At 39.8% G+C, this 19,617-nt stretch overlaps 1 long non-coding RNA gene across 1 annotated transcript in view; it reads left to right on the top strand.

Annotated features, from left to right (window-relative positions):
• The first annotated feature begins 5,306 nt into the window (after positions 1-5,306).
• LOC110340968 overlaps positions 5,307-19,617 on the top strand; it is a 58,958-nt gene continuing 44,647 nt past the window's right edge. The window contains exon 1 of the long non-coding RNA XR_002382825.2: positions 5,307-5,495. This is a non-coding gene — a long non-coding RNA (uncharacterized LOC110340968). The remainder of the gene's footprint in view (positions 5,496-19,617) is intronic.

Here is a 19,617-nt window from a genome sequence, read left to right on the forward strand (position 1 = left end):
AGAATCATGTAGGCCTTCATGCTATACAGAAAATTAGCTTATTGTCTTCTGCAAGGATATATTTCAGAATTCAACCAAAACTATGTCAGTGATTCATGTGAATCCCCACCTGAACCTGGCTTATCTGCCTCCAGAATGGAGACCCAGAGTAGAATGGCCATTACACTCCCATTTTTTCTTACTTAGCTGAGCCTTGTTTTATGGTATACTAAGTGGTATCAGTTCTTAAAGAAATATCCAGGAAGCTGAGTAAAAACATTCAGTCTTGAGATTTCTTCTTATAGCTTGTGTTTTGAAAGAAAATGATTGTAGCATCATTTTCAAAATAGGAGCGCTCCTTCCCTTTGTCTAAATGGAAGTAATTAAAATGCCCCAAGTTAATAAACATGTGTTTCATGGATTTCAATGTAGGTTTATTTCCAAGTTTCTGTCATTGTTTAACTTTCTTGGAAGACTCAACCAAATAGCAAAGACTAAGACTCTGGGTTACATGAAATTTATCAAATGTTTTACAGAGGAAACTATGCTCTGAAAAAATTGAATTCTCCCCAGATCTAAAATCCTCATGCAAGTAAATCACCAGTGTCAAATACCCACAGACATTCTCTTTGCGGCAATACCACCAACTAAGAACATTTAAAAACATTAAGAGCTGGAGATAACAAATAGATTCAGTTGTTTAGCTCATTCTTTTGGTAAACATCTTTGGGACAGAAGTCCTCGTATGTAATGTTTAAGAATGTTAAGCAACTGTATGTGTGATACACTCTCAATGGGAAGCTGTAAGACACAGAAGTTTCTGACTATCAATTGCTTGGCCTCCATTTTTGGAGAGTAACTGAACCTCCATCCAACACCAGAGGGCGCTCCAACATCGGTTTGCTTTAGGTTCCTCTGCTCATTTCAGTTTAGCCTTAAAAATTAACACTTAATTGTGAGGATTCCCAATTAAATGGCACAAGGAAAAAAAAAAAAAAGAAAGATAGACGTGATTAGTCACAGTGTCAGGAGAGTGTAGAGCGGAGTCTGAAACTTGCCTTTGGGAAAACTGTCTCCATGAGACCGTAAGAACGGACGCTGTGTGAATATGGCGCTGGTGTGTTGTTCTGACTTAGAGAGATGGCATCATCAGCGTGGTTTGCAATCTTGCAAAATGGCCACAGATAATTCACTCATCCTTTTATTTTTCAGGGAGAGAAGGGAAGAGGGAAATTATTCAGTTATATCATAATCTCAAAAATAAAAGAAAAAATGGACAAAAAAGGCAAGTAACTTGTGCTCACTATGGCAAGGACCCAAAAAGCAGTCTGTGTTTGGAATATATTATCTCATGGAATTTTATTTTATGTAGTTAGGTTCTGTATTTGCCAATGAGACTTCTTTTTATAATTATTTTTAGAACGTATTTTTTCTTTGGGAAATGACTTTGCGAGAGGATAATGAAGAACAATAGGAAGAAAGCTGTTTCATTAGCTCAGAATAAAGCGTTTTCACAATTTAGAAGTTCGAGAGGTTCTAGTCCAGTAGAGGGAGACATTCTAGCAGAAACCAGAGCAAGTGTCCTTTGCCTTGGTAAGCAGCCCAAGGCAAGTTCCTACTGGCTCCCAAGTGAAGAGTTACCCATTAGTGACTGGTCCTCTGCCTAAAATGCCAATTTATCAATTAGGCTGAACTTGGATTCACTGGAACTTAATAACTCTGTTTTTTTTTTCTCCAAGTTACTTGAATTGAAAATGGGAATCATCAATCCTTGAAGTGAGAGCTGAAGAATATATATATATTCTATAATATATAATTGTATATATAATATGTAATTCTCAATATCTGGTCATTAATAAGGTTAAATAGTCATTACCTATTTCTAGTATGTGATGAGGAACATTAGAACATTTTAGCATGGCTAGTATTTTGAGGCACTGTTACATATGAAATACATTGCTAACCTGATTTTAAATATAGTATCTAAATGCTAAGCCTCATTGTAAATGTGTATCCTATGCAAAAGCCTCTACATTACTCTATATTATAGCATGATGTTAATGTAAATTTCACAGTAATATAATAAATATCATATAATAATGTATTTGTTACACATTGTCTACTGTATAACAAATGAGATGGTAAAGATTTTCTAATAATTATAATGCTCTTAGTGGAGATACTTGTTAGCTTTGATTACAGTAACCAAAGCCAAGATACTGAGTTTAAAACAAAGACAGTTTATTTGGACCCTCATTTTGGGAGGTTTAGTCCGAGATACTTTTGATTGTGTGGTAGATCAGCAACACATCACGGTGGGAATGTGTGTTAGAGAAAGTCCTCCCCTCACAATCAGCACAGGAAAGGAACAGGAAGGGTTTGGGCCCCCATGTCTCCCTGAAGGACCTCTATTTAACCACTAGAACACTTCTGTTTGTATACTCCTCTTAATAGTTTACCCATAATCTGCTGGGGACCACACTTTTGTGATGTGAACTTTTTGAGAGTTGTCCTGATCTCGACCACACCCTGAACCAAAGGTCCATCCAAACCCTTGGTCCTAGGGGCATGTGTTTACATTCACATGGTCTTTTCTCTCTAACAATAAAGCCTTTTCATTGCTTAAGAGTTGACATTGCCACTAGCTACTTTCCCGCCACAAGGTCATATGATTAGCATAACAAGATTTAGTGCTTGATTTAAAAAAAAAGTTAGTAGCAATTGTGAAACTATTGCATATGAGAGAGATAAGGTCAAAAGTGTTGACTGCTGCAATAAATGTTAATTGGCAGAATCACTGACTTGCCAACGTGGAGAAACTACATTGAAGGCTTCAGGTCTGGATCTTTGTCAGAGATCATAAGCATATTAATATTTTGCAATCCAAGATTGTGCACTTTAGTGTATCTTTGCAAACCAACACAATCTAAAACATGAGGTCCAAGAACATAAAGGGAATCTTTTAAGAACAGCTGAAACAAAGAAGGGGACAAGTGTGTCCATGGTTGTGTAGAGGAGCCAATTACCATTGCTCTACTCTCCCACAGGGTCGAAGAGCTGGAGCAGAGGGAAGTAAGGCAGAGAAACCGATTCCAGTGCATCGCAGCAGTTTCTCTAAATGAAACTCAACACATTTTGAAACAGTGACCTTCACATTTTGCCATGTTGTACTCTGAAATAGGGAATGACTTAGGGAAATTGGGTAAGTGGGGCATCTGACTTGAGTTCAAATCAGCCAGTCTTCTAGCTAAAGTAGAACATTCATATATATAACTTCTTGACTCACCTGCTAGGATTAGAATATGCACCCACTCAACACACTTAAACCTCATGGACATGTCTACTCTATTCACACTAGATGTAGCAGTTTTCTATTGGTAGAACACATTAGCAAAGCCCTAATTTAAAACAACCAAGGTGCGTTAACTTAGAGTCAGCTTGGCAGAGGTGAGGATGGCATAGGTGGATAGTTCTGTCTTAAAATGTTTCCAAAACTGAGAGCAAAGTGGAATACTTGGAGTCTTTCAAAGCAATCCTATTTAATTTAGGATTTTGGAGGTGGTCAATGGGACTTTACTGGAGGTCTGCTACTAGGCTGGTTACAAGCTAAAATATTTTTTGGAAGTCATAGTCAAAACCAGTACTGCTGTCTCTACTAGAAGACTCCAGTTTGCAAACCACTTTTATCATGCACAAATAGTTCAATCTTTCGGTCTAATTTGCACATAAAAAATGAAAATGAAAGCATTTACTTTTCTTTCCCGAGTTGATAATGATATTATTAACCGCGACTGAGAGAGAATTAATGCTTTGACATGGACTAATTAGTTTGTTTCCTTAGCCCTTTAGACTATTAACACTATTAATACTAAGCGAAAAGTGTCAAAGAGTACTTTCTAGTTTCATTGATGTAGTGATAATTTTAAACCAAACAGAAACTTTCTAATGTTAAAAATTAATAACATATCAAATATGCTGACCTCCAAGATTCAGAGTGTCACAAAGAGATGGGCCTCCCCTCACATGGGACAGGTAAAAGTTAAACTTCAGTCCCTACTGTTTTGTTTGGCCTCTGCTTACTTATTCTAACCTGAACGTATACATTAGGCAGTATTGCATACAACCTTAAGGGACTTTTTTTTAGAGTCCTCATTTTGTCATTCTACTTATTATAAGCTCAGAGAAACACATCTCCCCAGAACTGTAACTGTTAGCATACAAACCATTTGGCAGCTTGGTTACATAACTTGAGGAACATCGATAGGCTCCATTTTTAGTGTTTATTTTGGAAGTTCAGCTCCACCAAACTGAAAATGGCTGCTGTGGTGGTTTGAATAAGGATAGTCCCCCATAGGCTCATGTCTTTGAATGCTTAGTCACCAGGGAGTAGAATTGTTTGAAAGGATTAGAAGGATTAGGGAGTAGGTCTTGTTGGAGTAGGTGTGGTCTACTCAGGAGTTTGACAGTAGAGTGGGTTTTGAGGTTTCAAAAGCCCATGACACACCCATTCTCTCTCTCTCTCTCTCACTCTCTCTCTCTCTCTCTCTCTGACCCCTTCTCTCTCTCTTTCTTTCTATTTGTGGATTGCTACTCCTCCAGCACCACACCTGCCAGGTTGCCACGCCCCTGCCATAATGATAATGGACTAAACCTCTGAAACTGTAAGCAAGCCTCAGTCAAATGCTTTCGTTCATAAGAGTTTCCTTGTCATGGTGTCTTTTCACAGCAATAGAAGAGTGGCCAAGACAGCTGTAGTATAAGAACATGTGTTGTATGGGCACTCAAAGTCTATTTGTACTCCAGGGTTAAATACTACCAAGGCCCACAATGTTCTCTCAGCCTGGACTCTAGTGGGAGGGCCTAGGCCCTGCCCTGGATGAAATGACAGACTCTGGAGATCCACCATGGAGGGCCTCACCCTCCCTGGGAATTGGAGTGGAGATTGGGTGGGGGACTGGAAGGCCTGGTGGGGAAGGTAGAGGAGGAGGGGAGGGAGAGGGAACTGGGATTGACATGTGAAACAAGCTTGTTTCTAACTTAAATTTTTAAAAAAAAGGAAAAAAAAAAGAACATGTCTTGTGAGTCTGGTAGTTTAGCAGAGCATTTGGCTTTAAGACTACTGTTCTAAATTTGGCAGAACTGAATTACAATAGAAAACCTATGGGGAGCATGTGTGGCAAAGACCTATAGTTTGGGCCTGTAGTCTAGAAAACACTGCTTTTCAGAGTTAACGAGGAGATGCAGCTGCCTCAGATTCCAAATCAAAGGAGGACTTGAGAGGGTACCGGTGATTTTAGATGTAGACTTACGTGTTTTAATGAGAATCAGAAAAAAAAATCAGAGGGTGGCATGCCATTAATCACGGAGAATAAAGGCAACTCCTTGACGTGTAGCTCTTTCCTCTGCAAAGATCCAGCATCAGAACTGGCCTGCGAAGGCTGATGTCTGGGCTTCCTCGTCTGAACGTGGGCTCCAGTTTGGAAGCTGTTTCTCGAGATTTCTTTCCTAAACAAAAGGTAAATGAGGTGGCTATGGGCTCTTATTTCAAACATAAGGAGTTGTGTGAAGTTTTAACTGCCTTTTCCACTATTCTTGCCCTTTGCTCTAGTATTCCCCCGCCTCCCCAAGTTTGTTTCTATATAACTACTGTGGCCTTCTGAAGGTGATGTGCCAAGTCTCCTACTTAGGTAACAAAATCAAAGTGATTACAGACCTGATCTCTCCTGCCCTTGGGTGACCCTCCTGTAGCTTAGTCTCTCTCACAGTTTAATAGTATCCAGAAGTCTGTGATATTTGTATGGTTTGTAGCAATTTGCTCCATATTGACTTGGAGATCTTCCACTAGAATGCACTGGACTGATTATAGCATAACATGACTAATATAAGAAAAAATCTATGTGTAGCAGAGACTGCCCTTGTAGCTTGTCGTTACCGTCCTAAAGGACAGCTCTAGTTTCTGTCGATGATCGCTTTAGCTTACATGCTTGTTCACAGTGAATATTTTAATTTTATTTTTTCTAAACTTTGTCATTGCTTTTTGTTTTTCCTACTTAAAGCATAGGAAATCATTACATTTTTGGTACCTTTTAGAACTTGTTCCTCAATGCGCTGTTCCATCATGTGATAGATTTTTGCTGTTCAGAAGGCTTAAGGAAAGGAGTAATAAATGTGGACTCTCAGAAAACTCCATAAAATCAAGTTTTTGGGAACTTATGCTAAGATTTTATACCAACTGCATATTTTGTTTTATTTTTCACCAGAGACATTTTATGTAGACCTGCTAAGAGGACTTGAATTCACATGGTCAGCTTCTCCCCATTCATTTGTGTCCTCTCCAGATGATTTCATTCTGAGGTTTTTACACAATTGTCTTGTTACCTTTCTTTTTTATTTTCTTTCTTCTGAGTTATGTCCTTCATCTCACATATTAAATATAAGACAAATTGTGAAAATATAGAAAAGCCAAGGAGAATCTGTGGCACAGGTTCCTGGTGTGAATTTATCAAGATGTTGAAATATTGTAGAAGATATGATGAAGTAAATATTCTTCCGCAAAGACGTCAGCAGCGGAGATGCAGACAAATGGAGATCTCCTCTGTTGATCATGCACAATTTTTATGTGGTGTTGTGGGTACTTGGGGTTTGAACACTAAGCTGAGTGCTCTCAAGGGAACGCTAGCCACTGAGAGCCAAAACTAAAACACGGCAGTAAAACCAGGTGTGGTGGTGCACGCCGTTAATCCCAGCACCCAGGAGGCAGAGGCAGGCGGATCTCAGTGAGTGTGAGGCCAGTCTAGTCTACAGGGCAAGTTCCAGGACAGCCAGTGCTGTTACACAGAGAAATTCTGTTTCAAAAAAAACCAAAACCAAAACAAATGCAACAAAAATTTGCTACAGTAGCAGTCATTGATTGGCCACGCCCACAATCTCTACACTACCCTGACCCCAACACATCTCCTAGGCAGTAGGTTGAAGGCTATGTGGCTGGGTTGGTGTCCCAATCCCTCCACTGGATTGGTCACAAGAGATGGCTAGTTCGGGCTATGTATCCTCTATTGCTAGGAGTCTTGGGGGGGGGGGGGGTTAGTCTTGTAGACTGCTGGGAGTTTCTCTTGCAGCAGGTTGCTACCTTACCCCAAAAGCCACCGATTTACAGTTGTCTCTTTCAGTATGCTTCTCCTTCCTACTCCTGCCAAACCCAATCTCTTACATTTCCATCCCCACCAGCCCCCAGTCCACCCACGGAATCTCTTCTATTTCCCCTTCTCAGGGGCATCTGGGTATTTTTCCTTGAGACCTCCTTGTTACCTAGCCTCTCTGGGTCAGGGGACTACAGCATGGTTAATCTTTACAACTAATAGCCACTTATAAGTGAGTACATACCATGTTTATCTTTCTGGATCTGGTTACCTCACTCAGGGTTTCTTTCTAGTTCTATTCATTTGCCTGCGAATTTCATGGATGTCATTGTTTTTAACAGCTAAGTAATACTCCATTGTGTAAATGTACTGCATTTTCTTTATCCATTCTTTGGTTGAGGGGCATCTAAGTTGCTTCCAGGTTCTGGCTATTACAGATAAAGCTGCTGTGAACATAGTTGAGCAGGTGTCCCTGTGGTATGACTGAGAATCCTTTGGGTGTATGCCTAAGAGTGGTAATGTTGGGTCTTGAGGTATTTTGATTCCCTATTTTCTGGAAAAACCTCCATACTGATTTCCAAAGTGGCTGTACAAGTTTGCACTCCCACCAGCAGCGGAGGAATGTTCCCCTGACCCCACATCCTCTCCAGCATATGCTGTCATCAGTGCTTTTGATCTTAGCCATTCTGCCAGGTGTAAAATGGTATTTCAGAGTCATTTTGATTTGCCTTTTTCTCTGATGACTAAGGATGTTGGGCATTCCTTAAATGTCTTTTGGCCATTTGAGATTCTTCTTTTGGGAAAATATTTACCAATTTTGCAACTGACTCATTTAGAATATACAAGGAACTAAAAAAATTGAATATCAAGAAAACAAATAATCCAATTAAAAACAAGCTACAGAACTAAAGAGAGAATCCTCAGGAGGAAACTCAAATGTCTGAGAAACACTTAAAGAAATGTTCAGCATCCTCAGTCATAAAGTGAAATGCAAATTAAAACTACTTGGAGATTTCATCTTATTTCAAGAAGAATGACTAAGATCAATAAATTAAATGACAGCACACGCTAGTGAGGATGTGTGGAAAGAGAAGTGATGGGGGAAGTCCTGTGTATATGTCAATAAAGCACTGTTGGCTAATAGGGAAGCAAGATAGGTGGGACTAGGAGTCCAGGAGGACTCTGGGTAGGAGAAACACAGGAAGTCGAGATGTAACTGTCATGGGGTAGGAAGCCCAGAAACCTCTCCGGTAAGAGTACTTAGATTAACAATTATGGGGTAAATACTTAAGTCAGAGCTAGCCAGTAAGAAAAAGCAAGGCCAACAGCTTCATAATTAATATAGCTTCCTCTGTGTTTATTTGGGACTGATGCGGCTCTGGAACTAGGCTGGCGGGAAGGCTTCTCTTTACAGAGAAGCACTCATTCATTGCTGGTGGGAGTACAAACTTGTACAGTCACAGTGGAAATAGGTGTGGTGGTTCCTTGGGAAGTCAAAAATAGAATTACTGCAGGATCCAGCTACACCACTCTTGGAGATACACACAAAGGACTCTAGATCTTGCTACAGAGATACTCTTTTCATCCATGTTTATTGTTGCTCTATCCAATAGTAGCCAGAAATTGAATACAGCATAATTACCCATCAACTGATGAATGGATAGTGAAAATGTGTATATTTATACAATGGAATATTATTCAGCTGTTAAGGAAAATGAAATGATGGAAAATTTCAGGTAAATGGGTGGAGTTAGAAACACTCATCCTGAGTGAGGTAAACAAGACCCAGAAAGACAAACATTGAATGTCTTCTCTTACATGGGATGTTAGCTTATATATTTAGATATGTGTGTTTTGTTCACAATATCCACAGAGGTTAGGTAGCTAGTTAAGGGACCACAGAGGAGGAGGGGAGTCATTCAAGAAAGAAGAAATAGAATATAATGTTTTAAAAGGATATAGGTAAAACTTGAATAGGGAGACTAAATGGGGAAAGGCATGGAGGACAGGATAGAGGGGACATTATGGGCAAGGGTAACTAACAATCAACTCCTTTTGAGAAGTCATATGATATGAAAATATATAAATCTAAATGGAGTTGCCCTGTAATAGGGTCGACAGTGTCCTAACTAGATATCAGGTTCTACCAAATAAAACCCCAGTGCCAGGAATGGGTTCATATTTTTGAGTCCTAGCCAGATGGTTCCCATGACCCACCTCCAAACATTATAAGCTATTGCTGATGCTGTAGGGTCACCTTCCACAACTTGATGGTAAGGACCTATTGTGATGACACAACATACTTATGTCACTGAACCTGGAGAAATTGAGCGGTTGCTCACCCAGAAGCCTCACTGACACTGAGTAGTGTTCATAGTACGGAAGATACTCAGCATGCTACAGGAGGAGAAAAGTAATTAACAGTCTTACCCAGCTGCAAATAATGCATGCTACCATTTGGATATGTCTGCAAGTTACACACACTGGAGCAATAGAGGCACAATGTTAGAGTAGCTAGCTACCTTTTGCTTACATTTAAGGGTCACTCTCTGAGGTGGGATCCATACCGGACATTGTTAATAAGGCCAAGAACCTAAGGCTAACTAGAACAAGGGCCTGCACTGCTGAACGAGCCCAGCAATCAAAGGACTCCCATCACACTCCTGCGATACCCACAGATCGGTGCGCCACTGAACTGCTATCAGAGAGGCTGCTTCTTGCGGATAAATGGGAATTAACATAGAGATCCACAGCTGGACAATGTGCAGACAGTGAGAGACTTTGGAGCACTCGGGTCTAAATGGGATGTCTGTATCACTTACCCCCTCACACCCCAAGGCTCAAGGATCTGTGTGAAAGAGGAGTTGAAGAGAATGTAAGAGATGAGTCAGAGGAAGCAGTTTCCCAGACAACAGGGCTCATGGATGTATGAACCGTCATGGACTGAGACAGTACACTCAAGACCTGTACAAATTCAAGCCAGACCAGGGGCCGACACGGAGAAGGGGAATTGGGCACAGAGTTCCACCGCCAATTAAGAAGCTATTTGCTTTTAATAGATGCTGGGAGAGGGAAGAAAATCACTTTTCTTCAATGGTGTGACACTGGGTATATCAACCACGCTCTGATGGCCAACACAGAACAGACTTTGTGTTTTGTCTTGTGGGGATGCTTTTTTATTTTAAGAGAGAAAGGATATGAAATAGGGAAGGCAGAGAGCAGGTTATCTGGGGGATCTGGGGGAGGACAAAGAATATGACCAATTAGATGGCTTGTAAAACTTTAAAAATTATTCATTATTACATAAGAAAAGCATTTGTTGAGCAGACTTGATGCTAGACCATAAGAAAGTAACGGTGATCACTTAGACAAACTCCTTTCCCTTGCATAGCCCATGTCTGGGGAGAAATGATGCAGAAATCAGGAGCTCAAGGGAAACGCCTTATTGGAGTATACCAAGGCCTTGCTGAGTCAGCCCATTGTCTGGACAAGAGTCAGGAAGATAGTGTGCAATAAAGTTAATGGTCAGGAAACCTGAAAGTCAGAGACAGAGGGGTAAGATGTATCCTAAGGGCAGGCATCATCAGTATTTCTGTAATATCTTTAATTTGGCAAGTTATCCATAGAGGTGTATGTAGCATGAAAAATAAAAGGCCCAGAGACTGATATTGGGGTTCAAGCTTCACGCTGAAGATCAGAGAAGCAAAGCAGCCAAGCCAGTAGATCTTACCACTACCCAGCTGAAATGGCAACCCTGTCCCTATGAATCCTCAGAGTCATAAGCTCTCAGACCCTGTCTCCTCCTCCTTATATTCCTTTCTAAGCCCAGCCATATCCTGTCTCCACCTCCCTAGTGCTGGGATTAAGTATGTGTGATCCCAGGTGCTGAGATCACCTTTGTGTGAGCTGTTTCTTTTAGGACTGGGTCAATTCGTGTAGTCCCTGTGGTCTTGAACTAACAGAGATCGGTCTATCTCTTAATCCTGGGTCCTAGGATTAAAGGTGTATACCACCAGTGCCTAGTTTCTATAGCTAACTAGTGTGGCTGCTTTGCTATTTGCTCTCCAGTGGCTTTAATAAATCATAAACAATATGCCATCACAGATGTATATAAGAGAGGAGAGTAGATGTGCAAGCTGAGTCTAAGATATTTACTGGTTTGTCACCAATGGATTATTTGTTAACACTGAGTATCCAAGATTCAACAGAAAACAGCCAAGCCAAAGAAATTAAGTCTCTTAGGCATCACTTTCTTCAAGAAATGATTAACTGATTTACTTTGAAAAGTAAATGATTAAGAAGAGAGAAAAAAGATTTATTTTGTATAAAATCATTTCAGAAAATTAGTGAGATTTTAACAAACCTTTAAAAATTTTTCTTATTATTTTTAGACAAATATCAAATAATTAGCTTTAATTATTTTGTGAATGCAACATCCAACTATTACAATATAAAGGAATCTGAAGAGTGTTTTGATGTAGAGTTGAAAAGGGAATATAATATTCTATTTAAGTTTTTCAAATATCTGATTAATATGTTATCATTTCTTTTCTTTTTTCCTGATTAGGGAATAACAAGCTGAATATTAAAATTTTCTGTTCCTTTTTAGAAATTTTAAATCAAATGGCATTCTGACTTTCTTCACCTTGAAATTTTTTCTGAAGAAAACCATGAGTTTTTTTGCCTATATGTTTAATTTATGATCTCACTAAGAGAATTCATTAGTACCAAAGGGACTGAGAATATTTTTATTATAGTAAAGGCCATCTAACATTTTAAAATATCTTTATTGTCTCTTTAACCCTTTTCAAGCCAATATTCGGAACAAAACGGTTATCAGAGGAATTTGTATTCAAATAGTCCCCCCCCCTCACAGAAACCCTGATCATCAAGCTATATATTCCCAGACATAACAGCTAGGCCACCCGGGTTTCTGCATCCTTACAAGGATGTCCTACTTTAGCCTTTGAGATATGCCCGCTAGAATGAACAATGATCTATGTCATTTTCACTCTGGAGTGATGGAGTATGGTCAACAGTATGAGTATGAAGAGGAGGGGCTACCTGACAGCAGGGAGTCAGATCCCAAAGTCTGAAGTACTCTTGGGATGTTACTTGGGCTAGCTTCCAACCCCGCCCATACCAAGGTTCCATGCCACAAAGCAGGTGGCTGCTTATGGCAGATGTAATGTCTACTCACCACCCGGAACAAACTGTGCATCTGTTATCTTTCATCTTGATCTAGAGCCCATCACTTGAAGCCCAGTCCCTTTTCAGCTCACTTTCCCCGCGGTCTGAAAGATACCGCAGCAGAACCCACGCGCAGTAAGTCTTTGCAACCGTGTTGCTTATTTCACAGCAAGTAGATAATAGCTTTTAATTTGTGGTAACAAGATGTCTCTCTCAACTTAAATAATAGCGGATTAAATTAGGTAGCGTTCTAGGTGAGACATTCTGTGAATAATAAAAACATATCTCTTCGTGACGTTAATTGAGTCATGTTTTGCTTTCAGTTTAGAGACTATGTTTAAGCGATAAGAAACTAAGCTAAGATAATAAAAGGTGCTGAGAACAGGGTCTGCACTGTCTGGCTGTGTCTGCTTAACATTTATGAACGGTGTCCTTCGGCCATCTTTTGTATCATTGGCTGCTGAGCTATATGAACTGCAAAGGGAACAAAAATAACGATGAGTTAGTGAAATAACAGGACATGGGAAAGGTCAAAGTTACACCATTCAGTGTTATCTTCCAGGAAACATATGAGGACATAAAATCCTGAAACCTAAACCCTGGGACGAAGCTTGTAAAAAAAAAAAAAAAAAACAAGAGAAAACAGAATATCATAAATCCTACCCCTGCCACCAGTTCCAGTACAAGGAATTCTTGACAATTTAATCTGTGTTAGCTGCAAGGTTAAGACTGCAATCTTGTGGGGAACAGTCCCATAGCTAGGACTGAACATCGCTAGGTCGTAGAATATTATTTTATGGTGTGTTACTTTTGTTCATGCTCTGGAATGTTTGTTTAATGATTGGAAAAAAAGGGGGTTTGATTAAATATAATTCACCTGCGGTTAGGAGCCTGGGTCAGCAAAGGGTTAACAGGAAGTTGTAGGGAGGAGCCAGGTGGAGAAGCACGAGGACTTCCTGGGAGACACGAGGAAGCGAGCTAGGCGAGCTGCTTGCTGTTTAGCCTCTCTGGGAAGCAGGATTCTACCTCAACCTTTGAATCCTGAGTTCTCTAGTGGGACAGAGATTTAAATAGGTTTCCTTAGCAGCTTTGAGAGTCAGTGCCTGAGGGAATTTTCCGTTCTTGCAGCCTAGCTGCAGCTGGTAGTGGCGGATTTTCAGTTGCTGAATAGGATAGCCATAGTTTAAAAGGTAGCCACAATTAAAAAAGAAAAACATCACTATCCTTCATACATGGAGCTTTTCGACAGAAAACGGTAGAGACGATTTCTCCATCAACTTAGTGTTCCCTATACTTGCTTCCCTCAACGGTGTGGTTACGTGTTTTGAAAGTGTTTTTGAGATGGGATACCTCTGAATTTGTAGAACTTAAATTTTATTCTGTAAGAAAGGCTATTGTCCACACCAAAATTAAGCAGTTTTAAAAGTACTTCTTGTGTAATTAGAACTAATCTTTTTGCATCTATTCGTGTCTTGAGAAATGAGGCACGGATTTAATGCCAGCCAGTTCTGGGCAGTGTGTTTTCAGCCTCTGGCTACTGTAGACACCTCCCTCCTCCTCCTCACTGTCTTATCATTCTTCCTCTCTCCTTCCCCCCCCCAGTAGGCTGTTCTCTGTTTACTACCAGATAATATATTATTTTGGTGACTATTGCATTCAGATTAAATATCAAACAGTATCAAAATCTGTTTTTTTTTATATTGACCTTTTATCTCCAAAAAGTTTATCTTCTAACTCACTTAAAGCTGGATATTTTCGGAGCCACGTGATGGGCCTTGCCACTTAAGCTTCACAATTTGAAATACTCTACGCAAACATTCCACCCCCGGCTGGCGGCTGGCTGGCCTCAGCTCACATGCAGTGCTTTTCTGCCCGTCCTTTTGAATTCAAAATAGCACTTTGATTTATGCTCGCGGTCCTTTCCGTCAGTCCCGTTCTATTGTTTCATGATGAAGATGACATCCTATGATCCATCAATCACACTTGTAAGTCCCCTCCATTCTCTCAAACCCATTAACTTCCCATCGTGATGATCTTGAGATTTTCGGTACCGTTCGGCTTCACTGTCTGTGTTCTTGCAGCTTCCAAGAGTGATACTTTGACAGCCCCATCTCATGTCATGATATACTCAAGTGCCTGAACGACACCAGACAATCTCAGTTTCCCTCTAATTAGCAATCTTCCAGTTTCCATAGGAGCTTTAAAAATGGTTCTCCTGGGATATCTGCTTTGCTAATCTCTTGTTCTCCGTGGTCACATAAATTCTCATTTTAAGGGGAAAAAAATGAAGCAGACTGGGGTTTGAGTCCTTGTCACAAACCCTAGAGTTCACCTGAATCCACATCCGTCTATGCAGCTACACACACTGCTGCCGTGGAAGGAGGCATCGCCCTGGCCCTCAGTCTTCTCTATTCCTGTTTGTGGTCATCTCTTTCCCCTTTAGACTTTAATGTACAAAGTAGTACTGAGTCTTGCTATGACATTTTAATAGATGCATACCATACTGCCTGGCTTATATTCACCCTCTCTTTGTCCTCAAGTATCCCTTCATGACTCTCTTGTCCCCTTTCCTCCCTGGAAATAGTCCTCTCTCTCTCTCTCTCTCTCTCTCTCTCTCTCTCTCTCTCTATATATATATATATATATATATATATATATATATATGTATATATATATATAGATGCATATATATATATGCATGCAAAACCTGCATTTTTTTTTCAAGACAGGGTTTCTCTGTATTGTTTTGGAGGCTGTCCTGGAACACGTTCTGTAGTCCAGGCTGGTCTTAAACTCACAGAGATCTGCCTGCCTCTGCCTCCCGAGTGCTGGGATTAAAGGCGTGCGCCACCAACACCCGGCTTAAAACCTGCATTTCGTGTGTGAGAGAAAAATGTGGTATTTTATACTTCTTTTCCCTCTCCTTCCCTTTAGACCCCTTCTACCTCTCTGCTAGAATTCCTTCAGCCACAATGGAAATCAACGTGGAGGCTCCTTAGAAAGCTAAAACTAGAACTACCCTGTGGTAGTTCTCTGCACATACGTGCAAAGGACTCTCAGTCCTTCTGCAGAGATACTTGCTCATCCGTGTACAATATTCATAATACCTAGGAAGTGGGCACAGCCTATAAATAAATGTTCATCAACAAATGCATGAATAGGGCTGGAGAGATGGCTCAGAGGTTAAGAGCACTGACTGCTCTTCCAGAGGTCCTGAGTTCAATTTCCAGCAACCACATGGTGGCTCACAACAAATGCATGAATAATAAAAATGTAATACTGTGATTCATACACACAGTGGAATGCCGTTATCCAGTTGTACAGAAAAACGAAATGCACAGATAAAACGGCGGCACTAAAGACAAATGCAGCGTGTTCTCTCTCTTATGGGGAGCCTAGCTTTGAATGTCTACATGTGTGTGTTTACCTGGGAGCACCTGCAGAGGCCAGAGAACTAGGAAAGGGCCCTCGTGGGGAGGAAGACAAGCTTAAGAAAGGTGAAATGCTAGAACCTAAGCGTTACAAAGATAGACAGTGGGAGAGAAGTTGAAGTGGGGAGGGTGGCAGGCTGGTAGATGGAGGAATGAGTGGGAGAGAAATAACTAATACTAAGCATGGTGTTTGAATATGAATCGCCCCCAAGGCTCATACATTTGAATACGTGTACACATTTTGTGTTCTGTAATATGTGCTTTCTATCATTTAATTTGCTTAATATAAAATGGACTCTAAAACATGATTAGAGGAATGTCACTTGCTAAGTTACACATAATTATATTTGGTTAACTAATTTGGCCTGACCTTGCTTCAGCAGTTTAAATTGCTTGTTGACCTTTTCATGGTATTTGTGATATTAATTATAGTTAATAAATTTTTGTGTCTTTCCCTTATAAATATATATATTTAGTCATTTTTCTAATTTCAGATGTTTTGATGAAATTAAAGATGCAAGTCTACCTACATTGTACAAAGATCTTTCCCTACTAGTTTTCTGTGAAGCTTAAACTAAAAGTATTAGGTTAAATCTGGGATTTCTGCCTTAACAAAGCATCTTGTTTTCAAATGGATTTTGGAAAGATGTCTATATTATACCGTCATGGTGGTACATGCCTTTATTACCAGTACATAGGTTGCTAGGCACGAGGATTGTAGATTTTAAGATAGCCTGGTCTACATAATGATAGGCTAACTCTATTCCTCAAACAAAACAAACAGTATAAAAATCACCAAGAAGTCTTTTAAACCACAGCAGATTTTTTTTCTTCCAATAAATGTGTGTTTTGGGACTGGAATGATGGCTCAGGAGTTAAGAGAACATGATGTTTTTCTAGACAATACTAGTTCATTTCTCATACCAAATCAGGTGGCTGACAACCTTCTGTCACCTCCCCTCCAGGAGATGACACACTCTGCTGGTCTCTTCTAACACCCACACGTATGTGGTATCTACATATAGGTGCACACACATACAAGTCTTCTAAAAATTGCTTTCTTGCATGTATAAGCTTTCAAAGATTAAAGAGAAAAAGACCATGAATTTGAAAGAGAGCAGGGGAGGGGCACACTTAGGAGAGTTTAGAGGAAGGAGAGGAAGAGAGGACATGTAATTAATTATGTTATAATCTCAAAAATATGTAAACTGTCTTGTGAAGATGATGCTGTCAGTAGAAAGGAATCCCAGTAAAGCTATCACTAAATTTTTACAAATATATTGACATGTGAGGAAACTTAATTCTTTTCATATTTGGAAGTAAATAAAACTTTTGTTTTCAACTCCAGCCTAAAAATATATAATGATGGGCAAACTTTTTTTATTCTGATTTCAGAATACTTTCCCCATTGATCTTAATTCATAATTAATATTTCTGAATGCAGGAAGCACTTCTAAAGTGGCCAGATTTTGTGGATAAATTTTACTATGGATTTTGTATATTAAAGTACGTACTTCAATTATTTGCAAAATTGAATAGCTTTTGAGAGGAAGATTTTTGTGTTATGTACCCTGGCTAGGCTCTCATTTAAGTGTAATTTTGATTACTATGAGAAATATAAATATATATATGTATATATATATGTTGAAATGACTAGCTGATTTTGTTGTCTTGGTTTTGACTCCTTGGTCTTGTTTCCATCCTTTTCATCGATGTCAAAAGAGGCAGAGGCTTAAAGAGCATCTAAGACAGGAGGATATCGTCGGGTTATTTAACTTTCCAAAGCCAGGCCTTGTTAGAATCATGAGAACTTATAACACTGACAGAAGGCTTGCAGGGAAGGGGACCATGGCAGAAAGTGAGCAGTGAGTCTCAGGCCTGAACTAGAAAAAGAGATAAAAGGGAAAAGAATTTTCTGAGGGGCCAGAACAGATCATGCAGATGGAAACTAATGAGTGATGAGTCTCTTTCTATCAGGCTGCTCCAGAGAAATTACAAAATCAATCAAAGATAAAGCCCAGACAAACTAAGGAACTTAAAAGAAAATTGGGAGTTATAGCTATTAGCTCTGCTGCCGGCATCGAGAACAAGCCAAAGATGTCAGGCGGAGTTTCACAGAACATCCTTAGGCGACTTGTTTTCCAGAGTACGCTCAACCCAGGATGCATTCTGTACTCCTGGCACTGACATGAAAGTACCAAAGAACCAGCTGATTCTAAGAGCACTGTCATGTGGAGCCTGAGACTAGACCCGTTGATACTGAAGATTATTGGTGGTGGTATAAGTGTCTGAGGGCCTTCCATTCCTGCTTTCCCTACTGCACAGACTACTCTAACTTCCTGTTGGCAAAACTGAATGAGTGACTGAGTTACTGATTAATTTCTGATGAATTACACTAAGTGTACAAAATATTTATCGTATAAAGCATGGGATGAAATGATACTATGTAAAATACTTTGTAGTTGAACACCAGTCACTAGGCAGAACTCGTGCATGACTAGACATGATGCTACTGCTGAGAGCTCAGCATCATACCATGTTCCTGGTCTGCCCTGCCCTTTCTCTGCTTGCCTTCACGTGTATGATGAGTTTCCCAGTCTATAATTTTGTGCTTCCTGTCTACTGTGCTACGTATCAACCAGTCATCCATCCACATTCCTGTCTCTGCATTTGAACTGTGACTCGATGATGCCAATTACAGGAAACCTCAGTGCAAACATGTATCCGTGTACACTCAGGATTTGTGGTTTCACTCATGTCAATTCGGCAATCATATCCAGAGACACAGGCATACAAACACACATGTCAAAATTCACACATGGATACAAATGCGTATGTTTAAATTTGTATGTATGTACCATTACTGCTTATAGGGAGATGAGTTTGTTGTGATATGATATAAATCTAAAGCACTTTCTTTAATATGTATACTTCTCACCTGGGTTTGTAAATCCCAGTGTGATCTGGCCTGTGATTCTCTTATCTACACTTAATTGTTTGACCTTGTAATTTCTGGTTTCAGGTACACTGGCCTTTGCTTTTCTGTCACTTTTGACATGTATGAATCCTCTCTGTGATCTTCAGATAGATGTCTCCATCTTGTGATCATGACAAGTCATTGGAGATAGTCCTATCTCTGATAAACTTCATGAATACTCTGTTCGTGGCCCTTGTGGTTTTCTCCACATCCATTGACTTACGGCTTTATGCAAACTAGAGAGGATTCCCAGGACTTAAGGGCCTTTTAAAGCTTTACTCACAAATTTATCTCTAGAGTGCAAGGTTCCGGGAAGGTAAACTTGTCTGTTTTGTTTAATGTTCTTTGTCAAAGGAGAACCTTAGCAAATATCTCTTGCTGCTCACAAATGGTGGTTATAGGATTATAATTTAAAGTCTGAGGAGATAAATGCCATCTACCATAAATTTTAGGCCTCTGGGAATTCAGGCCTCTTTAATTGTTTTTCTGAGATAGGGTGTAACTATGTAGCCCTGCCTGGCCTGGAATTCACTATGTAGAACTGAGTTTCCTGGGATTGAGAGATCTGCCTGTCTCTGTTTCTGGTGTTCTGAGATAAAATTCTTTCACACCTGGCCTCTTATTTACTTTTTAAAAATGTACAATCCTGAGTTTTCTTTAGACAAGAAAACATACTAAGAACTCAATAAACATTTGCATTTTGAAGTATTATGTCATACCTTGACTGTAGGTTTTCCAAGCCATTTTTATAAGTTGTACTTTTCTTGTCTCCCTCCAAAACTTGACAGGGCTGGAGGTAGCCATGATTTATCTGAGAGATTAAAGCTGATTTTTGTTAAGTGCTTTGCAAGTTCATTTATAAACAATCATTAAAGATGAGAAATGACAGTGGCAATGGCTG

The sequence above is a fragment of the Mesocricetus auratus genome, unplaced genomic scaffold (genome assembly GCF_017639785.1).
Source record: "Mesocricetus auratus isolate SY011 unplaced genomic scaffold, BCM_Maur_2.0 Super-Scaffold_100027, whole genome shotgun sequence".
NCBI lineage: Eukaryota > Metazoa > Chordata > Mammalia > Rodentia > Cricetidae > Mesocricetus > Mesocricetus auratus.